This window comes from Oncorhynchus nerka, linkage group LG5, assembly GCF_034236695.1.
Source record: "Oncorhynchus nerka isolate Pitt River linkage group LG5, Oner_Uvic_2.0, whole genome shotgun sequence".
In the NCBI taxonomy this organism is placed as follows: Eukaryota; Metazoa; Chordata; class Actinopteri; order Salmoniformes; family Salmonidae; genus Oncorhynchus; species Oncorhynchus nerka.
Window position 1 is genome coordinate 45,623,856 of NC_088400.1, and position 22,968 is coordinate 45,646,823.

Here is a 22,968-nt window from a genome sequence, read left to right on the forward strand (position 1 = left end):
GACTTGATTACACACAGGTGGATTGTATTTATCATCATTAGTCATTTAGGTCAACATTGGATCATTCAGAGATCCTCACTGAACTTCTGGAGAGAGTTTGCTGCACTGAAAGTAAAGGGGCTGAATAATTTTGCACGCCCAATTTTTCAGTTTTTGAATTGTTAAAAAAGTTTGAAATATCCAATAAATGTCGTTCCACTTCATGATTGTGTCCCACTTGTTGATTCTTCACAAAAAAATACAGTTTTATATCTTTGTTTGAAGCCTGAAATGTGGCAAAAGGTCGCAAAGTTCAAGGGGGCCGAATACTTTCGCAAGGCACTGTATACAGTGTGAAAGCTTTAAGTTACAAAGTTTCCGTTCTAACTTCTTTCTGATAATTTTAATAACATCACAAAATATACATTAGTTTCCCATATTCCATCTCTCATCATTCCCAACATTCGGATGTTGAAATGTATTGTCCCAGTTTCCAATGTTTGATGTTGAAGTTTTTGGTGGCAGGAGTCTTTCGGTAACAGGAATTTTTACCTTTGTTAAGTCATAAAACCAGCCCAACTCCCCACTCTGGTGGGAGAGAGGGGGGTCTGGCTGTCAGCCATGTGCCGAGCTGATCTGGCACCTTTGATCCTCACCAAGGAGAGAGAGTCATGACAAGGTGCACCTGTGTAATATTCGTGCTGTTTAATCAGCTTCTTGATATGCTATACTTGTCAGGTGGATGGATTATCTTGGCAAAGGAAAAATGTGAAAAAAAATAAATAAATTGTGGTGAACATTTTTGAGAAAGAAGCTTTTTGTACGTACGTATTAAACATTTCTGGGATATTTTATTTCAGCTCATGAAACATGGCACCAACACTTTACATGTTGCGTTTATATTTTTGTTCAGTATATAATATACAGTATATTACACAGGCTCCGACGCCAGCCGCATGTGTCAGGGGCTACAGTCCATTAAGGATTACAAAGGAAGACCCAGTTGTGATCTGCCCAATGATGCCTCGCTACCAGACGAACTCAATGCATTTATCCATGCTTCGACAAAAACAACACCGAGGGCCCCCGCCGACCCAGGGGATTGGGTGATCTCACTCTCCGATGCCCATGTGAGTAAGGTTTTTAAATCAGGTGTTCCAGGGCGAGTTCTCAAAGCATGAGCAAAACAGCTGACAGGCAGGCAGGTCAGCCATATTTTGGTCAACTAACCTCCCTCTAACCTTGCGGCAGGTGACACACTTGTGGATGATACCAGAGACCAGACAATATTCCAGAAGCCTGGTGCTCAAATAGCTCCATCTGAAAAATGACGACCCTGGTGAGCCACTTGCTCATGATAATGTCATACCAGCAGAGTGCGGACATGGTGACCGGTCGGCAGAAGACAAGCGGAGGATAAGCGGCCTCCCACCCTCAGCAACCCATCCTCATCAATTACTGGGTTCAGCTTGAGTGTACTTTGTTTAGGGAACTCTTTTCCTTCTCAAGGCATTTTAATTCCTCGTTGAAGGCTTCATGTTGCACACGGTGAATGATTGTTGTTTTGGCTTGTGACAACTCACTTGTAATGCATTGGTTTATTACTGTGATGCCAGCCTCTGCAGTTGGTGTCGTCCGCACCTTCATGGAAGGATCTGGCAACATGAATGAGTCTCACTGTGCCTCGATTGAGAGCCTCTCAAAGGGATGGGAGCCGAGTTGAGCTCCAAAAACCTTAGTGGAAAAGGAAGTGATGTCTGGTTGAAACTCTGCGTCTACGTCAGGCCCTACAAAGTCAAAAGTGATGGTCTCAGGCTCACCTGAGTTTGCTTGGGCCAGGAAAGGTGGACCTGAGAACCAACTGGTGTGCTTTAAGAGTGCTTTTAGTATGGGCCTGGTTGCATGGTCTGCTGGATTGCTGGCAGTGTTTACATAACACCACTGGTCTGGATGGGTAGACTTCCTGATTTAAAAAAAAATGTTTCACCTTTATTTAACCAGGTAGGCAAGTTGAGAACAAGTTCTCATTTACAATTGCGACCTGGCCAAGATAAAGCTATGCAGTTCAACACATCCAACAACACAGAGTTACACATGGAGTAAAACAAACATACAGTCAATAATACAGTATAAACAAGTCTGTATACGATGTAAGCAAATGAGGTAAGATAAAGGAGGTAAAGGCAAAAAAAAGGCCATGGTGGCAAAGTAAATACAATATAGCAAGTAAAACACTGGAATGATAGATTTTCAGTGGAAGAATGTGCAAAGTAGAAATAAAAATAATGGGGTGCAAAGGAGATAAATAAATAAATACAGTAGGGAAAGAGGTAGTTGTTTGGGCTAAATTATAGATGGGCTATGTACAGGTGCAGTAATATGTGAGCTGCTCTGACAGCTGGTGCTTAAAGCTAGTGAGGGAGATAAGTGTTTCCAGTTTCAGAGATTTTTGTAGTTCGTTCCAGTCATTGGCAGCAGAGAACTGGAAGGAGAGGCGGCCAAAGAAATAATTGGTTTTGGGGGTGACCAGAGAGATATACCTGCAGGAGCGCGTGTTACAGGTGGGTGATGCTATGGTGACCAGCGAGCTGAGATAAGGGTGGACTTTACCTAGCAGGGTCTTGTAGATGACATGCAGCCAGTGGGTTTGGCGACGAGTATGAAACGAGGGCCAGCCAACGAGAGCGTACAGGTCGCAATGGTGGGTAGTATATGGGGCTTTGGTGACAAAACGGATGGCACTGTGATAGACTGCATCCAATTTGTTGAGTAGGGTATTGGAGGCTATTTTGTAAATGTGTCTTATCGATGGCGGTTAAGATATCGTTTAGGACCTTAAGCGTGGCTGAGGTGCACCCATGACCAGCTCTGAAACCAGATTGAATAGCAGAGAGGGTATGGTGAGATTCGAAATGGTCGTTAATCTGTTTGTTGACCTGGCTTTCGAAGACCTTAGAAAGGCAGGGTAGGATAGATATAGGTCTGTAGCAGTTTGGGTTAAGAGTGTTGTTAGAGGAAATTATGGTTGAAATGACTATGTATACATTCCAATCAGAACTAACTAGTCCAAATGCTATAATGTACTGTACATATGAATTTTCTCTCTTGCTCCCATTCCCAATTGTATATAATGTAGTCAGGAGTTTAGTAACAATGAAGGTCTGTTCCTTAGTTCATTCAATTGTACAATCTCCAGGTGGCAGGAACGGCCTATCTCCAGACTGTCTAGAATGCTGATTTATACTGACTGACCTTGACTTCAGGCGTAGAGCGAAGGCTCGAGAGCTAGAGGGCCTCTACTGGTGAACGTTTAGAAAACGCTGACGTCATTTTCAGTTTATAACCTGTGGAAATATGTGTATGTGGTAGTACTCTCTTGAATTAAATGCTGTTACCTGGCTTTTAAGACTGGTCTCGATCTACTTCATGCATAATTAATGAACTTACAAATCATTAATGAATTAGAAAGAGTGCGAATTTGGTTTTGGCTACAAAACATACAGGAATTTAAAATTCCACTAACAAGTGTACTCCCCCCTTTGAAGAGGGGGATGACCACAGCTGCTTTCCAATCTTTGGGAATCTCAGACGACACGAAAGAGAGGTTGAACAGGCTAGTAATAGGGGTGGCAACAATTTTGGCAGATAATGTTTAGAAAGAAAGGGTCCAGATTATCTAGCCTGGCTGATTTGTAGGGGTCCAGATTTTGCAGCTCTTTCAGAACATCAGCTGACTGGATTTGGGAGAAGGAGAAATGGGGAAGGCTTGGGCGAGTTGCTGTGGGGGGTGCAGTGCTGTTGTGTTGACCGGGGTAGGGGTAGCCAGGTGGAAGGCATGGCCAGCCGTGGAAAAATGCTTATTGAAATTCTCAATTATAGTGGATTTATCAGTGGTGACAGTGTTTCCTACACTTTACAGTGTCCCAGAACTTTTTTGAGTTAGTGTTGCAGGAAGCAAATTTCTGCTTGAAAAAGCTAGCCTTGGCTTTTCTAACTGCCTGTGTATATTGGTTTCTAGCTTCCCTAAAAAGCTGCATATCACGGGGGCTGTTCGATGCTAATGCAGAACGCCATAGGATGTTTTTGTTGGTTAAGGGCAGTCAGGTCTGGGGTGAACCAAGGGATATATCTGTTCCTGGTTCTAAATTTCTTGAATGGGGCATGCTTATTTAAGATGGTTAGGAAGGCATTTAAAAAAAATAACCAGGCATCCTCTACTGACGGGATGAGATCAATATCCTTCCAGGATACCCCGGCCAGGTCGATTAGAAAGGCCTGCTCGCTGAAGTGTTTCAGGGAGCGTTTGACAGTGATGAGTGGAGGTCGTTTGAACGCTGACCCATTACGGATGCAGGCAATGAAGCAGTGATGGCTGGGATCTTTGTTGAAGACAGCAGAGGTGTATTTAGAGGGCAAGTTGGTTAGGATGATATCTATGAGGGTGCCCGTGTTTACGCCTTTGGGGAGGTACCTGGTAGGTTCATTGATAATTTGTGTGAGATTGAGGGCATCAAGCTTAGACTGTAGGATGGCTGGGGTGTTTAAGCATGTTCCAGTTTAGGTCGCCTAGCAGCACGAGCTCTGAAGATAGATGGGGGGCAATCAATTCACATATGGTGTCCAGAGCACAGCTGGGGGCAGAGGGTGGTCTATAGCAGGCAGCAACGGTGAGAGACTTGTTTTAGAGTGGTGGATTTTTAAAAGTAGAAGTTCAAATTGTTTGAGTACAGACCTGGATAGTAGGACAGAACTCTGCAGGCTATCATTGCAGTAGATTGCAACACCGCCCCCTTTGGCAGTTCTATCTTGTCTGAAAATGTTGTAGTTAGGGATGAACATTTCAGAATCCTAAGCCAGGATTCAGACACAGCTAGAACATCCGGGTTGGCAGAGTGTGCTAAAGCAGTGAATAAAACAAACTTAGGGAGGAGGCTTCTAACGTTAACATGCATGAAACCAAGGCCATTACGGTTACAGAAGTCATCAAAAGAGAGCGCCTGGGGAATAGGAGTGGAGCTAGGCACTGCAGGGCCTGGATTCACCTCTACATCACTAGAGGAAAAGAGGAGGAGTAGGATAAGGGTACGGCTAAAAGCAACGAGAATTGGTTGTCTGGAACAGAGAGTAAAAGGAGGTTTCTGGGGGCAATGAAATAGCTTCAAGGTATAATGTACAGACAAAGGTATGGTAGGATGTGAATACAGTGGAGGTAAACCTAGGTATTGAGTGATGATGAGAGAGATATTGCCTCTAGAAACATTGAAACCAGGAGATGTCATCGCATGTGTGGGTGGTGGAACTAATAGGTTGGATAAGGTATAGTGAGTAGGACTAGAGGCTCTACGGTGAAATAAGCCAATAAACACTAACCAGAACAGCAATGGACAGGGCATATTAACATTAAGGAGAGGCATGCTTAGTCGAGTGATCAAAAGGGTCAGTGAGTAGTGAGGTTGGTTGAGGTCAAGGCGATTCAGCTAGTCAGACAGCTAGCCGGGCCATCGGTAGCAAGCTAGCATAGGATGGAGGTCTGTTTTTAGCCACCTCGTGCATTTCCGTCGGTAGGATTAGTTGGGTTCCGTGTGGTAGAGGGGATCAATCCATTTCGCAAAAAAATAGATATAGTTATAGAGGCCCAAGAAAAAAGAAAAAAATTGTCCGAATGCGAGTTACCCTATTGGCAACATACACATAGAATCTTTCGGTGACATTGTGGATGTAAGAGAGAACTATCTTACTGTCTGTGTAGAACTCGGCAGCATTTACATCAAGGTCCATTTCGTCTCCGATCAGTTCATACATCTCAACATCTAGCACAGTCGCACACAGTACTAGGAGTGGGATAGTGTGGGACAGTCGGAGCCAATTTAGATTTCTCCATGACAAATCCAACATGGTATTGCCCTTCCATACCTTATATAACCTGTTAGGGCTAGGGCTGATTACTGCCCCTTCTGGAGGAATTGGGTACCCATATAAAACATGATACATTTTTGTCAAAAGTTGCTAATATATGCATATAAAAAATATTATCGAATAGAAAACACTCAAAAGCTTCTAAAACCGTTAAAATTGTGTCTCTCTGTAAAGCAGAAGTCTCAGGGCATGCATTCTCCCAAAGTCTCTCTTGTCATGGAAAAAGTTGGCCCCACTTTGACGTCATCGTATACGCACTTCCCACGCAGTTACAGCTCTGGGAACAGTCTCTACGTGTTCAGCGCGAAGCCTGCTTTCAACGGGGCTTGTCATTGTGAGAATCGCGCGCTCACGAGACTTTGATCGTGCCAAAAAGGTCTCGGTCACGCGAAAAAAAAGTGTACACCTATGCGCGCTCTGCTCGGGTGCTCTCTTTTCCTCAGGATCGATTAAACGACGTGTGTGTTTCTGTTCGCCCTCACGATTTCTGTGCACCTTTATAACATGTTAAAGCTTAATTATGAACACAGTTTGACAAGTTTACTCGACATATAATGTGTACTTTCGACATTTTGGTGCGCATCCACTTGAATTTTGCCTGCATTTCGACCGAAATGTGGCTATTTTGAGAACCGAAAGACAGACTTGAAAACTAAACGCTGGTTTTGTAAGTATAATCCCTTCCAGGTCTTCTGATGGAAGAACAGCAAAGGTAAGGGAATATTTATGTGGTCATTTTGGGTTTCTGTCGACTCCAAGATAGAGGAGGGATACTGCTAATGTTGGAGCGCCGACTCCTAGTATAGCCTAGTGAACGCAACCTGTAACGTTAAAAATAAATGTAACACAGCGATTGCATTTAGAAGAAGTGTATCTTGCTATACATATGTAAAACAGGCATATTTAGTCAAAGTTTATGATGTGTATTCCTTGTTAGCTGACGTTATCTGCCGGAGCTATTTCATTTCTCCTGACATTGTAGTAGCATTTTTTGAACGATGCGTCATTGTAAACAGAGATTTATGGATATATATTGCAGATTATTTTTATAGCATGACAAAATCGTGATGGTACATGCCCATTGAACCATATTGCAAATGCACAGTGACTTTGCAAAAGTGAGAAAACATAAACAAATGGACATGATGAAATCAACACAACGAGTGATGGAAAGGTACAACTATCACTGCTCGGCCATCCTGTGTTCATCAGGCCAGTCAATTTTGCATTTTTGAGCATGTCAAATTTCATATGGCATTTGGCCCCCAAAAAAGTGACTTTTGACTTCCTATGAAATCATATTGAAAATGGACAAAACATATTACTTATGCGCATGTAAAAATATATATATATATATATGATAATAAAATTGGACAAAAGTATATTCATACAGTTCTTACACATGTGTAATTGACAAAAAAATCGAAAGAATTTCGAAAAAACGGTCCCGAAAGCACTTTTTTAAAGGGTGATAAGTTTTTGACAAAAAAATCATTTTTTCAAAATTTTGCTTTTGTACGTTGACTTGGGTTACATTTCCAATATGAAAAACCATGGTGGAGCGGATTCGCCACCTGTTGAATTTTTAAAGTGTTACAACTGGCCATATGGCATTTGCAATACACTTTGCATGAATCAACGCCGAATTAGGTGGTATTGGACAATGTGTATATGGTTTGTCCGATGCCAATGACTTCCCATTCATTTTTGTCCAATACAGGGGGGTCTTCCCTTACAAGTCAATAACTCTCAGGTAGGCTACCGCTCCTATGGCTACTGTAGAGGAATCCGAGAAGACGTCTACCACTCAAAGAAGAAAGCTGCACAAAGCGACTGGGATGTCGGTCAGCTGAATATACAGATGTTCCAACTCCTTCATAGATTCCTTCCACATTTTCCATTCCTCTTGTTTTTCTGTGGGAAGAGGGGCATCCCACTCACTCTGATCAGAAGTTCTCTGATTAAGGCTTTACCTTGCATTGTTATTGGAGCCACGAACCCAAGGGGGTCATAAAGACTTTGCACTGTAGACAGGATGCCTCTCCGCGTAAAAGGCTTCTCATTGTGGGACACCTGGAATGTGAAGCTGTCTGTTTCCAGGTTCCAAGAAAGTGCCAGGCTCCATTGAAAAGGGGAGAGGTTCCACTCCGAGGTCCAGGTCTTTTAAGTCTAAGTGCACTGTAGAGAAAGGGATGTGTTGCTGAGCTATGCTGCTGTAGTTCTCTTTCACCTGGATGATGTCGGGGCAAGGGCTCAGATAGGATGTGCGACCATTGTGAAGTGTGTTTGTCCTGAACACGGTAACACTGGCTGGTAGGTGAGCCATTCCCAGACAGACCTCATCCACGATGACCCACCCAAGGTCGAGTCGCTGTGCATAAGGAGTGTCGTGGGGCGCATTGATTCGCTCTCGTACCTTGTGTACCCTTAAGATGTCTTGTCCTAAAAGCAGGAGGATGGGAGACTCTGGGTCCACAGCTGGAATTTTGTCTGCCACTGGTTGCAGATGGGGATGATGTTGCGCAATGAAGGGGGAGGGAATTGTCCACCCTATTGTCTGGCATAATGTCACACTCTATCAAAGTAGGGAGAGTGAGCTGCAATTGTCTGTCTATAGACTGACAACTTACAGTCTTTAGCTCTGTGCTGAGTTGACCCACCACATCGGAAACAAATTACATTCTCTTTGAGATATGATTTGCGCTCATCTAGAGTTAAAAACAATCGAAACACACAACACTTTTTAAGAGGATGAGGCTTGTTATGTATAGGGCAGTGATGGTCAGAGCTTTCAACCTTTGTCGTACTGGGTTTGGTTTGGTGGTCTGAGGGCTCAGATGACACGTCTGTTTTGTGTACAGCCACAGGTGTCTTGCTGCTGTACCTGACAGGTTTCTCACTTTTCATAGACACCTGGGTAGTTGAGATGTAGAGGGTGAAACTGTTTCTAGTTTTTGGCTGGTTCCTGATGAATCTCGAGAAAAATGAGAATGGTGAGAATGCTACCCGATAGTCCTTGTATTTGGATCCCTGTGCTATCCATTTCTGGTGTAAACCGAATGGAAGTTTCTCTATAGGGTGTGTAATCATAGCCTCAAATGCATTAGCATAATGCAGCGGACATAAATATCCCTAGAAACTTTTCCTATTCATGAAAATCGCAAATGAAATAACTATATTTAAACACAAGCTTAGCCTTTTGTTAACAACACTGTCATCTCAGATTTTCAAAATATGCGTTACAGCCAACGCTAGACAAGCATTTGTGTAAGTTTATCATGGCATAATGTTATGCTAGCTCTGCTGGCAGCAGGCAACATTTTCACGAAAATAAGAAAAGCAACCAAATTAAATCATTTACCTTTGAAGAACTTCGGATGCTTTCACTCAGGAGACTCCCAGTTAGATAGCAAATGTTCCTTTTTTCCAAAAATATTATTTTTGTAGGCGAAATAGCTCCCGTTTCTTCATCATGCTTGGCTGAGAAATCGACCAGAAAATGCTACAACTATAACGCCAAACTTTTTTCAAAATTTGCTCCATAATATCGACAGAAACACGGCAAACGTTGTTTAGGATCCATCCTCAAGGTGTTTTTTAACATATATATTCGATAACATATACGTTGAGGCAATTGGTTTCTCATAAGAAGCGATTGGAAAAATGGCTACCTCAGTATTTTACGCAAGATTTTCTGCGGGAGACACCATGTATCAATATCAATATCAATATTACCATATTATCATCACTAACATGCTATATATGGTCCCTTACGGCCATTCTTCAATGGAAATGCCTAAAACGAAGTCACAATGCTGTAGACACCTTGGGAAATACGTGGAAAACGTAAGCTCATTCGTAGCTCATTCACAGCTATATAAGGAGTCCTTGGCATGAGGCGGTTTCAAAAAATGCGGCACTTCCTGGTTGGATTTTTATCTGGGTTTCGCCTGTAACATCAGTTCTGTGGCACTCACAGACAATATCTTTGCAGTTTTGGAAATGTCAGTGTCTTCTTTCCAAAGCTGTCAATTATATACATAGTCAAGCATCTTTTCGTGACAAAATATCTCGTTTAAAACGGGAACGTTTTTCATCCCAAAATTTTAATAACGCCCCCTAATGCATAACTTCACGGTCGTGCCTTTGTTTTGTTGGCGACATTCTGATAAAAATCAAATGTATGCTCACAACGCTGCGCTTTGGTCCACTTATTCCTTCCAGGAAGACTGCCGTGACATTGCCCTCCGAGATGTGTCCAGATAAGCGAGGCCTGGAAGGTACACTTCTACGTTAGCACACTCCAGTTCGAGAAGAATGTCACCCAGTTGTCTTAGCTTGTGATTGTCTTTGTCAGACAGTTTTGGAAAATTATACATTTTCTTCAATAGTGCATTCTCGATCACTTCGGGTGTACCATAGCACTCTTCGAGTCATTGCCAGACCATGGTAAGCCCTGCTGTTGTGTTGAGAATATGGACAGATCTAATTCTCTTTGCTTGCTCAGACGACTCTGCCCCTAGCCACTTGGTAATTAGATCTAACTCTTACCTGGCTGATAGGTTCAAGTCTCTGGTTGCATTGAGAAAAGATTATTTCCATGCCCAATCATTTTCAGGACGTTCATAAAACTTCAGGAGTCCGGGAACTCACCACCTCACGGCGCAGGAGGTACGTGGTGAGATCTGATGCCACTTGTGACTCAGGGAAGCTTTGTGCGGGTGACTGGAAGTGAGGTTGTTTTCCATTTCTACCATGCTTCTGTTCATTTCTTTTGAACGGAGAGTCTTTACTCATGCCCCGTTGTTTGCTACTTTCTGGATTGTGGCGTGTAATAGCTGGGTCAACATTAACCTCTTACCTCTACCTGGGACGCTTGCGTCCCAACTAGAGCTCTGGAAATGCAAATGCGCTATGCTAAATGCTAATAGTATTAGTTAAAACTCAAAAGTTCATTAAAATACACATGCAGGGTATCAAATTAAAGCTACACTCGTTGTGAATCCAGGCAACAAGTCAGATTTTTAAAATGCTTTTCGGCGACAGCATGAGAAGCTATTATCTGATAGCATGCACCAATACACTACAACAGAAAAGCACAGCAGGGGACGTAAACAAAATAATTAGCATTTCGGCGTTACACAAACCGCACAATAAAATAGAAAACAGTCATTACCTTTCACCATCTTCTTTGTTGGCACTCCTAGATGTCCCATAAACACTATTGGGTCTTTATTTCGATTCAATCGGGCCATATAAAGCCAAGATATCGTTATATGTAGACTGTGTGATAAACGAAAAAAACAGCGATTTCACAACGTAACGTCATTTTTTAAAATTCAAAAAGTAGACGATAAACTTTCACAAAACACTTCGAAATACGTTTGTAATGCTACTTTAGGTATTAGTAAACGTTAATAAGCGATAAAAATCATCCGTAGGCGATGTACATATCATTAGCTGTCGTCTTGGAAAAAATTTCAGGAGAGAGCTCTTCCGGAATGATCTGGGCGGAGACCGGAGGTACGTCGTGCCCCTCTTTCGGTTCAACCAAGAATCAAAGAGGATTAAATTCACAAGATACTCGACTACATGGGGATGCTGTGGGAGTTGAATGCTCGGTCTTATCTAATTCGGCTCACTGTTAACAATTGCTGGAAGTGGCGCAAGGATATTTATTTCCATTTTCTGTGATCAGGTTTTCCTGCGCTTTCCGATGTAACGCACGTTATGTAATAGCCACAGTCGTGATTTAACCAGTTTTAAAAACGTCCGAGGGTTTCCTATACACACATTCTAACCATATGAACGTACTATATTCCTGGCATGAGTAGCAGGGCGCTGAAATGTTGCGCGATTTTTAACAAAATGTTCAAAAAAGTAGAGGGTAGGAGCAACTAGTTAAGCTTGTTTCTCTACTTCAAATGGTACTTCAGCAAAGTAGGGCCTAGCATGTTGTTGCACATACTCACAAGTAAGTTGGATTGGATTTAAGGGCTGTGTCCCTGGGTCTAGTTTGCGGAGCTCTCTGTGTTCTGATTCTACAGCTTCTTCAAAGGCTGCAGCTTCAGCCAACGCAGCTGCTCTCTCAACTTGGAGAACATATAAACTTACATCGAGGTCAGCTTTTTGCTTCAACAAGCTGGCCTCCAGTTCCGCCTTTTGTTTCATCACAGAAGCTTCCTTTTCAGATTAGGAGACTTGAGCACGCGCTGCATTCTCCTTGGCACGTGCTTTGATGGCTGCAGAATTCACCGTTGAGGATCTGCTTGACTGTTTTGATGACCTTGATCTTGTAGACTGAGACTTGGTCCCAATGTGCTGAAGAGGCTCCATCTCCTACTCGCTCTTCTTTCTGTCGAACACTTGGCTCTGGTTGCTGCATCGTAGACTGCTGGTCTTCCCTAGGATCAGAGACTTTGTTGGCTGATGAACGTAGAATCATAACCATGTGCGATTATTCTTGTGCTTGAGCCTGCCGTGATTATGTTTTTTCACTATTCTGCACTGGAATTACGTTCCTATGCAAAACTAGACAGATGGCTAACAACTGAGTCTTCAATAAAACTCCCAAGGCAGGACTTTTCTGGAATTAATATATTGAAAACGTTTGTTGTGAAGGAACCATGTATCTGGCATCATGCCAAACCAGATAGATCATTACCATATCAGTAACAACTAGATAACTATTTTCATTATTCTAATAACGTGCAAACACCTCTGTACAATAACAAAGCATATTACACTAGGAACAGTAACAAAACTATAGTATAGTATGTTTTACAATTCGCATGAGCAAACTAATACAGCTGATGGTTTACTTGAAATGCAAGGCAATTTGGTTAGTAAATGTAACCAACTAACACTAAGTAAGCAATTATCAATATTATCATCACTAGCAATATGCTTGAATTGAACTTACAAACAAATATTTTCCGAGGCTGAAGAGCGACAAGAAATAGCTGCACTGAAAGAACTGCACCGTAGCGCTGTTTTAGCTGCTTGTCTGCATGCGGAATGACTACTCTACTCTACTTCCCAGTCTTTCTAAATACCAGAAAGTTCCCCTAGCAGGCGATGAACACCATGGAACACAATGAAAGTAAGTTTTAACCACTATAATAAAATGATCTGTTACAACAGGGTGGTGCCGCATGCAGTGATAATGTATTGGGCCTATAGCCTACTGCACAAATCTCATGGCTACAGAACTGTTTTTAATTAGTTAATGTTTCATATGCTTACATTTTTTAAGCCATGTTTTTTTTTAAATCGGAGCTGTAGATCTCGGATTGCATTTTGATTCAGAAAGTGATCTTGACTCGTGATTGGAAGTCCCGTAGGGCAGCGCACAATTGGCTCAGCATCGTCCGGATTTGGCCGGGGTAGGCCGTCATTGTAGATAAGAATTTGTTCTTGACTGACTTGCATAGTTAAATAAATTTTAAAAAACAGATCGAAAGACGATGCAATCTCAATTGCGTTCCACACTAAATAAGAGGAATATCTATGTGAGAATACTGTTCATTGACTACAGCTCAGCGTTCAACACCATAGACCCCTCCAAGCTCGTCACCAAGCTTTGGACCCTGGGACTGAACATATCCCTCTGCAACTGGATCCTGGACTTAATGATGGGCCGACCCAAGGTCGTGGACAACAGGAAAGGGGGGTGGCATATCCACATTTAACATTTTACATTTAAGTCATTTAGCAGACGCTCTTATCCAGAGCGACTTACAAATTGGTGCATTCACCTTATGACATCCAGTGGAGCAGCCACTTTACAATAGTGCATCTAAATATTTTAAGGGGGGGTGAGAAGGATTACTTTATCCTATCCTAGGTATTCCTTAAAGAGGTGGGGTTTCAGGTGTCTCCGGAAGGTGGTGATTGACTTCACATCGACGGGGCTGCATTGGAGCGGGTCAAGAGTTCCTCTGTGTCCAAATCACTAAGGACTTAAAAAGGTCCACAGACACACACAGCTGTGAAGAAGGCATCTTGACTGGCTGTGAGCATCTTGACTGGCTGCATCACTGCTTGATATGGCAACTGCCCTGCCCTCAATCGCATTGCGCTACAGAGGGTGGTGCAGACTGCTCAATACATCACTGGGGCCAAACGCCCTGCCGTCCAGGACCTCTATATCAGGCGATGTGAAAGGACAGCCTGGAAATGTATAAAGATTTCAGCCACTCAAGCCATAGACTGTTATCTCTGTTTCACCACGGCAAGTGGTACCGGAGCAACAAGTCTGACACCAACAGGGTCCTGAACAGCTTCCATCCTGAAATCATAAGACTGCTAAATGGCTAACAAAATGGCTACACAGACTATTTACCATTCTATTTTATAAAGAACATTGCACTGACTCTAGGCACACACACACCCACTCTATGCACCCTCTATACTCGCACACAATCACACTTCATTTGCTCACACACACATAACAAACGCACACATTCATACTGACTCCACACACACACACACACACACACACACACACACACACACACACACACACACACACACACACACACACACTCACATGTAATAATCATATATGCTGCTGCTACTCTGTTTATCATATATCCTGATGCCTAGTCAACTTACTCCTATACATATCTACTCCAGTATCCCTGCACATTGTAAATATGGTATTGGCACTGACCCTGGAACTGACCCAGTATTTAGCTTACTTATTTCTTGTGTTCTTCTTATTTCTATTTCTAGTTTTTGTTCTACTTTACTTTTTTTTAATAGTACTACTGATATTGATTAATACATTGTTGGGAAAGAGCAAGCAAGAAAGACATTTCCCTGTACTTGTGCACGTGACAATAAAACTTGCAGATCTGCAAATCTCTTGAAATTATTGGGGGGAAAATGTTTTGTTGGTATTTTAAATATTTTTTTTATTATTCAAATGTATCAGGGGGAGCACCCCTACTTCCCTCGGCTATATCTGTGCTTATCTCACTAAGATTCTGGGCCCTATTCTAAATACTTTACAATGCATCCTTCCTTTCTTCCTCCCTTCCTCACTTCTTTAATGGTACCTATCCAATGTTATGTCATGACTGGATTAGCCTATGCAGTGAACGCTTGATTTTGACCTATCCAACAGTGTTAACTTCAGTGGTTGCACTGTATGGGCTGGATAGGACGAAGAAACGCCTGTGCTGCCTCACAAAACCCATATAGGTAATTGTAAAGCTGTTATGGTTTCTTAACATTGTTCATACTGTAACAACAATGTTTATCTTGTCCTAAAGAGGCTTATATAACTTCTTAGGGCTGCAATCCCGTTAATGGGATGATTTGACAACAGCCAGTGAAAGTGCAGGGCGCCAAATTCAAAACAACAGAAATCTCATAATTAACATTCCTCTAACATGCATGTATTTTATACCGTTTTAAAGGTAATCTTGTTGTTAATCCCACCAGTGTCCGATTTCAAATAGGCTTTACAGCGAAAGCACCACAAATGATTATGTTAGGTGACCACCAACTCACAGAAAAACCTAGCTGTTTTTCCAGCCAAAGAGGAGTCACAAAAAGCACAAATAGAGATAAAATGAATCACTTACCTTTGATCTTCATCAGATGACACTCATAGGACTTTGTTACACAATACATGTGTGTTTTGTTTGATAAAGTTCATATTTATATAAAAAACCTGAGTTTACATTGGCGCGTTACGTTCACTAGTTCCAAAAACATCCTGTGATATTGCAGAGAGCCACATCATTTTACAGAAATACTCATCATAAATGTAGATGAAAATACAAGTTATACACATGGAATTATAGATATACCTCTCCTTAATGCAACCGCTGTGTCAGATTTCAAAAACACCTTACAGAAAAAAAAACATGCAATAATCTGAGACGGCGCTCAGAAAATAAATACAATTATTCTCCATGCTGGAGTCAACAGAAATCAGAAATCACATTATAAATATTCCCTTTCCTTTGATCTTCATCAGAATGCACTCCCAGGAATCCTAGTTCCACAAAAAATGATTGATTTGTTCAATAATGTCCATTATTTATGTCCAAGTAGCTACTTTTGTAAGGGCGTTAGGTACACAAATCCAAACGCTCGTGCAGGTCCATCCGAATGTCGGACGAAAACTTCAAAAAGTTATATTACAGGTCGAAGAAACATCATTCAAACAGTTTTAGAAACTTCAGAGTGTTTTCTATCCAATACTAGTAATAATATGCATATATTAGCAACTGGGACTGAGGAGCAGGCCGTTTACTCTGGGCACCTTTCATCCAAGCTACTCAATACTGCCCCTGCAGCCATAAGAAGATTTATACAAGCTTGTTAGTACTGGGTAGATCACATCACTGACCAAGGTTAAGAAGTTAAGAAGCACTTGCTATGCAGAAGAGTTTGACGTGCCAACAGGTGTCACTGTAGACTAATTCAGAGGTGAGACGATGGAGTCCATTGGCCACCCTGTGGATCTCTCCAAGAAGCAGCCGTGTCATCAAGTACTTCTCTATTAGATAACAGTGGATTCTGAATAGAAAAGGATGTTGGCCAGAATGACTTGATTAGACCAAACCTTTATAGCTGAGGTGTTAGTATACCTAATAAACTAGTGTAGCCTACCAAGGCCAAAATTGCAGTAAGCCCTATGGGTATTTAAACTTTCTCAAGCCCTCAAGGTGAGTCTTAAAAGTTGTATTATTTATTGTTATTCATACATCTACCTGAAACATGAGCTTTTTACAATTCAAATCATCCATTCTTGCCACGGGCCGACTGACTACTGATTTGCAAAGTATTGCTTTGTCTCCACCACCCACTCCCCTGCCAGCTGGGTATAACAAAGCCTGTTCCAACATACTGTAGACATCCTTACTACCATCTATTGCCTGGCCATTAGCACTAACTGCAACAATGCTAATGAACACCCTGGGCACCTGTTTACTTACATACACAAATACATATACACACACCCACACAGCCTTGCTCATGCCCTTGAGCAAGGCAATTAACCTTAATTGCTCCAGGGTCACTTTTTATTAATGGAAGACCCTGGCTGTGGCCACACTCTCAGACTGTGTCTCAGAGAGAGTTGGGATTTGCAAAAAAAACATTTCCAAATCACACATGCGTATAAATACATAGTTATACGTGAAATGGGACAAATATAAGCACCCACCAAATTATAACACAATAGTTTATTGAAATAAATGGTGCAAAAGAGATGGATTGTTTAAACATACAGTATTGCATAATGAATTACTTTTCATAAGGAATCAATGTGCCTCTAATCAACAACAGAGCTTTTTGCACAATATACCTTATTTACAACACTTTGGCAATACTTGCATGATTACAATGCAGGCATGCTTGAAGCCACCATGTTACATTAGATTCTTATTCTGTCACTGTCCTTCCATGCAAATCACATGCTATCTGTCAAATAGCTTTTGTATTGTAATACCTGCCATTTATTTGGACATGACACTATCAGCAAACAAAGATGTCAGAATGTAGAGTAAACAAACATTTATGTCTGCTTATTCTCAGGTCACCCTCTTAACCTCCTTTGGACAATTGTACGTAATCTTAAATGAATATGAACCAGTTTTGGCTTAGTTCCATATCTATTTTGTTGCCCTTTTGTCTTTTGTTGAGTTCATACATTTACCAATCCCACAGTTAGCCCTGCAGCAGAAAGTCAGGACTGACCAACCTGGTCTCAGAGCATTTTGTATTATTCTGTGTGTAAATCCGAGACACCGTTTAGTATGATATGTTACGTTTCGTATGGCTTGTATTAATTTCTGGATGTCCATCGCCCATGCATGTGATGTTACAAAATATATTTGTATTATATGTAACAAATTTCCTAAATTTATGAAATGTTATGATTTTTAACTAGGTCGCTAACGTTAGCTAGCTGGCCAACGTTAGCTAGGCTAGAGGTTAGGGTTAAGTTTAAGATTTAGGTTAAGGTTAGGTTAGGGAAAGGGTTAGCAAACATGCAAAGTAGTTACAAAGTAGCTAAAAAGTAGTACAGTTGAAGGTGACATACACCTTAGCCAAATACATTTAAACTCAGTTTTTCACAATTCCTGACATTTAATCCTAGTAAAAATTGTCACTTCATTTAAAGAATGTGATTTATTTCAGCTTTTATTTCTTTCAATACATTCCCAGTGGGTCAGAAGTTTACACACACTCAATTAGTATATGGTAGCATTGCCTTATAAATTGTTTAACTTGGGTCAAACATTTCAGGTAGCCTTCCACAAGCTTCCCACAATAAATTGGGTTCATTTTAGCCAATTTCTCCTGACAGAGCTGGTGTAATTGAGTGAGGATTGTAGGCCTCCTTGCTCGCACACGCTTTTTCAGTTCTTCCCACAAATTTACTATAGGATTGAGGTCAGGGCTTTGATGGCCACTCCAATACCTTGACTTTGTTGTCCTTAAGCTATTTTGCCACAACTTTGGAAGTATGTTTGGGCTGATTGTCCATTTGGAAGACCCATTTGCAAACAAGCTTTAAAATCCTGACTGATGTCTTGAGATGTTGCTTCAATATATCCATATAATGTTCCACCCTCATGATGCCATCTATTTTGTGAAGTGCACCAGTCCCTTCTGCAGTAAAGCACACCTACAACATGATGCTGCCACCCCCGTGCTTCACGGTTTGGATGGTGTTCTTAGGCTTGCAAGCCTCCCCATTTTCCCTCCAAACATAACAATGGTCATTATGGTCAAACAGTTCTATTTTTGTTTCATCAGACCTGAGGACATTTCTCCAAAAAGTACGATCTTTGTCCCCATGTGCAGTTGCAAACCGTAGTCTGGCTTTTCTATGGCGGTTTTGGAGCAGTGGTTTCTTCCTTGCTGAGCGGCCTTTCAGGTTATGTCGATATAGGACTCGTTTTAATGTGGATTTAGATTATTTTGTACCTGTTTCCTCCAGCATCTTCACCATGTTGTTCTGGGATTGATTTGCACTTTTCGCATCGAAGTATGTTCATCTCTACGAGACAGAATGCGTCTCCTTCCTGAGCGGTATGACGGCTGCATGGTCCCATGGTGTTTACACTTGCATACTATTGTTTGTACAGATGAACGTGGTACCTTCAGGCGTTTGGAAATTGCTCCCAAGGATGAACCAGACTGGTGGAAGTCTTGGCGGATTTCTTTTGATTTTAACATATCAAGCAAAGAGGCACTGAGTTTGAAGGTAGGCCTTGAAATGCATCCGCAGGTACACCTCCAATTGACTCAAATGATGTCAATTGGCCTATCAGAAGCTTCAAAAGCCATTATATAATTTTCTGGAATTTTCCAAGCTGTTTAAAGGCACAGTCAACTTAGTGTATGTAAACTTCTGACCCATTGGAATTGTGATACAGTGAAACAATTGTTGAAAAAATGACTTGTGTCATATGCACAAAGTAGATGTCCTAACCAACTTGCCAAAACTATAGTTTGTTAACAAGAAATGTGGGGAGTGGTTGAAAAACGAGTTTTAATGACTCCAACCTAAGTGAATGTAAACTTCCGACTTCAACTGTAAGTAGTTGAAAAGTTGCTAAAGTTGTCCATGATGAGATTCAAACTCGCAACCTTTAGATTGCTAAAGGTTTGCGTTATACGCCTCCCATCCACCCCAACCAAATATCCTACTTTTGGTTTTGCCTTAAGTAACCACCTGCCTTATGTAACCATGTGTGACCCAATTCAGGAAACTAGGCATATGTCGCAAGTCATGGCTTCACAGGCGAGCCATTTACCTAGCTAGCTATATGTCTTAAGCTAAAGTGTACTGTTAACTAGCTGATAGAGGAATTCTAAATTCCTTTATGTTTTATTGCCAAAACCAATTCGCACTCATTTCTAATTCATTAATGAATTGTAAGTTCATTAATTATGCATGAAGTAGATTGAGACCAGTCTTAAAAGCCAAAAGTAACAGCGTTTATTACAAGAGAGTACTAAACGCATACACATTTTTCCACAGGTTATAAACTGAACATGACATCATCAGTTTCCCACCCTCTCTCCGATTCTCACAAGAGCCCATTGTTTTAGGTCTGGAACTATCTTTCTGCTCCTCCCATAAAACTACATTCCAACCACTAATGGAACACCACCCAAACATTTCTTATCTGTCTGAAAAGCTATAGCATCTCTCTCCCTTTAACCACCCAAGAGGCACAGACAATTAATTCGTTCTGCTTACATTTTCAGTAACAGTTTAACCAATAACTCTTACTTTTCATACCATAACATAATAGTATTAGAATAAATGGTTCTAATCAATAATGTATACATAATTAATCATTTCAACCATAATTTCCTCTAACACTAGCTAGCTAACATTAGCTGGCTGGCTCCCTAGCTGACGTTATTATCCGTATTCCAGGGCCGTTTGCTTTTCTAGTTAGAGCCAAATGTTAGAGAACATTGAACCAGGTTGGTTAGCTCCCAGCAAGTTGATCAACTTTAAAAGCAGGAATACTTTCCCATTGTTCCTCAAATGCAGTGTATGATATACCATTTTGTAGCTCTGAGTCTCTACTTTTGTCCAATGTAAAAAAACACCATTTCAAATTTTGCTACATAAGACCAAATCCAGGTGGTGTCACATATCATACTAATACATGTACTATGTTACGTCTAGTGTATGAGACCAGTCTGAATTAACACACTGTAAGGAAATCATTGATTTCAAGTTTGGGCAGTGTAGTCCAGGGGATGTTTCCTTGACAGGGCCTCTATTTTGGAATTGTTTAGGCTTGGTCTCTGCTATAGCACCGGGTTCTATAAAGTTATCAGCCTGGTGGCCTGGTGACAAACTTCACATGATAAAGGTGGAAGTGGATCTTTCTTGTGTATGTGAAGTGAAACGTCTCACTTCACTGCAGTTCTCACAGTACTGACACTTGAACAGTGCTTTCAGCACATGTATTGTTATCTTTCTGATTTACATGTCAAGCTTAACTTTACCTTGGCTCCCATATCACTGTAACTGACTCTTGCAATGTGTGTGTGTGTGTGTGTGTGTGTGTGTGTGTGTGTGTGTGTGTGTGTGTGTGTGTGTGTGTGTGTGTGTGTGTGTGTGTGTGTGTGTGTGTGTGTGTGTGTGTGTGTGTGTGTGTGTGTGGTAAGGCAATTGAATGACAGACATACAGTTAAATTTAGAGAAATTCATGAATTTGAGGGCTTTTCAACTCTAAAGTGCTTGAAACTACTGCACTCAAACTTGTTGTTAGGCCATCAAGTGTCTCTGCACATATAAAACAGTTTGAGGCAGAGAAGCTAGTCCATGCCTTTATCTCCTCAAGGCTGGAATACTGCAATGCACTTTTCATCGGGATCCCTGGCAGGAGTCTCCAGAATCCTGGATGCGAGTGAGGAAACACCATCATATCACCCCCATCCTGGCATCTCTGCTCTGGCTCGCCCTCTCATTCTGGTTTGAATTCAAAACCCTCCTGCTGACTTTCCAGTGTATTCATGACAATGTCCTTCCTTATCTCAAAGAACTGCTCTCCCTCCATAATCCCACCCTCAGGTCAAGCGACAGCCTGCTCCCCCAAGCCCCCAGGACCAACCTCCGCTCCTTCCAGCTCGACTGCCCCCATCCTCTGGAATGCCCTCCCGGACAACCTGAAAGAAGCACAGACTATGGGCTCCTTTAAAATGGGCCTAATGACCTTTCTCTTTCTGTTGATAGCTGTGCTCCTTGGTGTCCTTTTCCCTTGTAGTGTCAGCTGTGTTCTTTGTGTCAGTTGCCCTGTCTACTTGTCAATTCTTAATTTAAAAAAAATGTTTTATGAGATTATTCTGTAAAATGAAAAGCACTTTACAACTGTAATAAATTATTATTATTACCATAATTCAACTCCAACCCACATTCCCACAGAAAGGTCCAGTTCGAACACTTTTACATGTCAACTAACCTTTGTGTTTGCCTTTCCCCTCTACAGAAGGGCAGCCATGTTCCCTGATTCCCTAGAAGCAGCTGGCCAGGTGGAAGGCTTGCCCCTGACCTCCCCCGCAACCCCAACATTACCTGACCCTGATGAAGAGAAAGGTCAGAGGGAGGTGGTGGCGAGGACCAGTCCCAGGCGGAGATCTGGCCGCTACAGTCACAGCCTGCAGATAATGAATCCCTTCAGGATAACACACAAGTAAGCACCCTCCTTTCTAGGGCCTTTACTCAGCTCCTAATCTGCAATACTGCAATGTTGAGACTAAAGAGACAGTGTGCCCTGCTGAGTTGTGTGTAATGACACCTTATTCCCTTCATAGTACGCTACTTTTGACCAGAGTCCTATTAGTCCTGGTCAACATTAGTGCACTGTGAGGAAAAGGAAAAGGGTGCCATTTAAGAGAATCGCTAACAGAGGGCTCTGCATTTGAATGCAACTTTTTTTCCACTGCTTCCCAAGAATTCTATGAAGTGTCTGCAAACTGCTGTTCAAACAACGGCTGTTCATGATTCATTTTTCCACTTTGCCGAGTCAGTGAAGGTTCAGGGCCTCTTTCTTATTTTCTTGCTGTCGCTCTTTCTTGCACTCTGTCTCTCTCTCTCTAACACCCAAATCATGACTCGATTTTTACTGTCTTTCTCACAGGCACCAGGACCCGGTCGACAATTCTGGCCTCTTCTCCTTCATGATTCTGCACTGGCTCACCCCACTCGCTCTGAGGGCCCACAAGACATCCAGCCTCTCCATAGACAATGTATGGGGCCTGTCCTGCCACAAGAGCTCTGAATACAACTGCCACAGGTGAGACTATTGTCAAACATCAATCCCTAAGCACCCACTGTCCATAGGTTCAACAGGGTTATTGTTTTCCTCTTCAACATTCATTCAAGGAACTCAATGTTTTCCCCTTCAGCAAACATTCAATGAATCACATTTCCTGTCCCTTTGCAAGTTAAACCAACCAACGTTCAAATAACATTGGACAAACACAGACGGTAGGCTTAGAAAACAGAAGTGCGGCCGAGGTTTAACAGCCAGGTGCATTGTGGGTAATTGCTGAGTGGACCTTTGCAGTTGCCTA

The 22,968-nt window shown here is 41.8% G+C and overlaps 1 pseudogene; it reads left to right on the plus strand.

Moving 5' to 3' along the window:
- The first annotated feature begins 21,891 nt into the window (after positions 1-21,891).
- LOC115129169 (ATP-binding cassette sub-family C member 5-like) overlaps positions 21,892-22,968 on the plus strand; it is a 42,866-nt pseudogene continuing 41,789 nt past the window's right edge.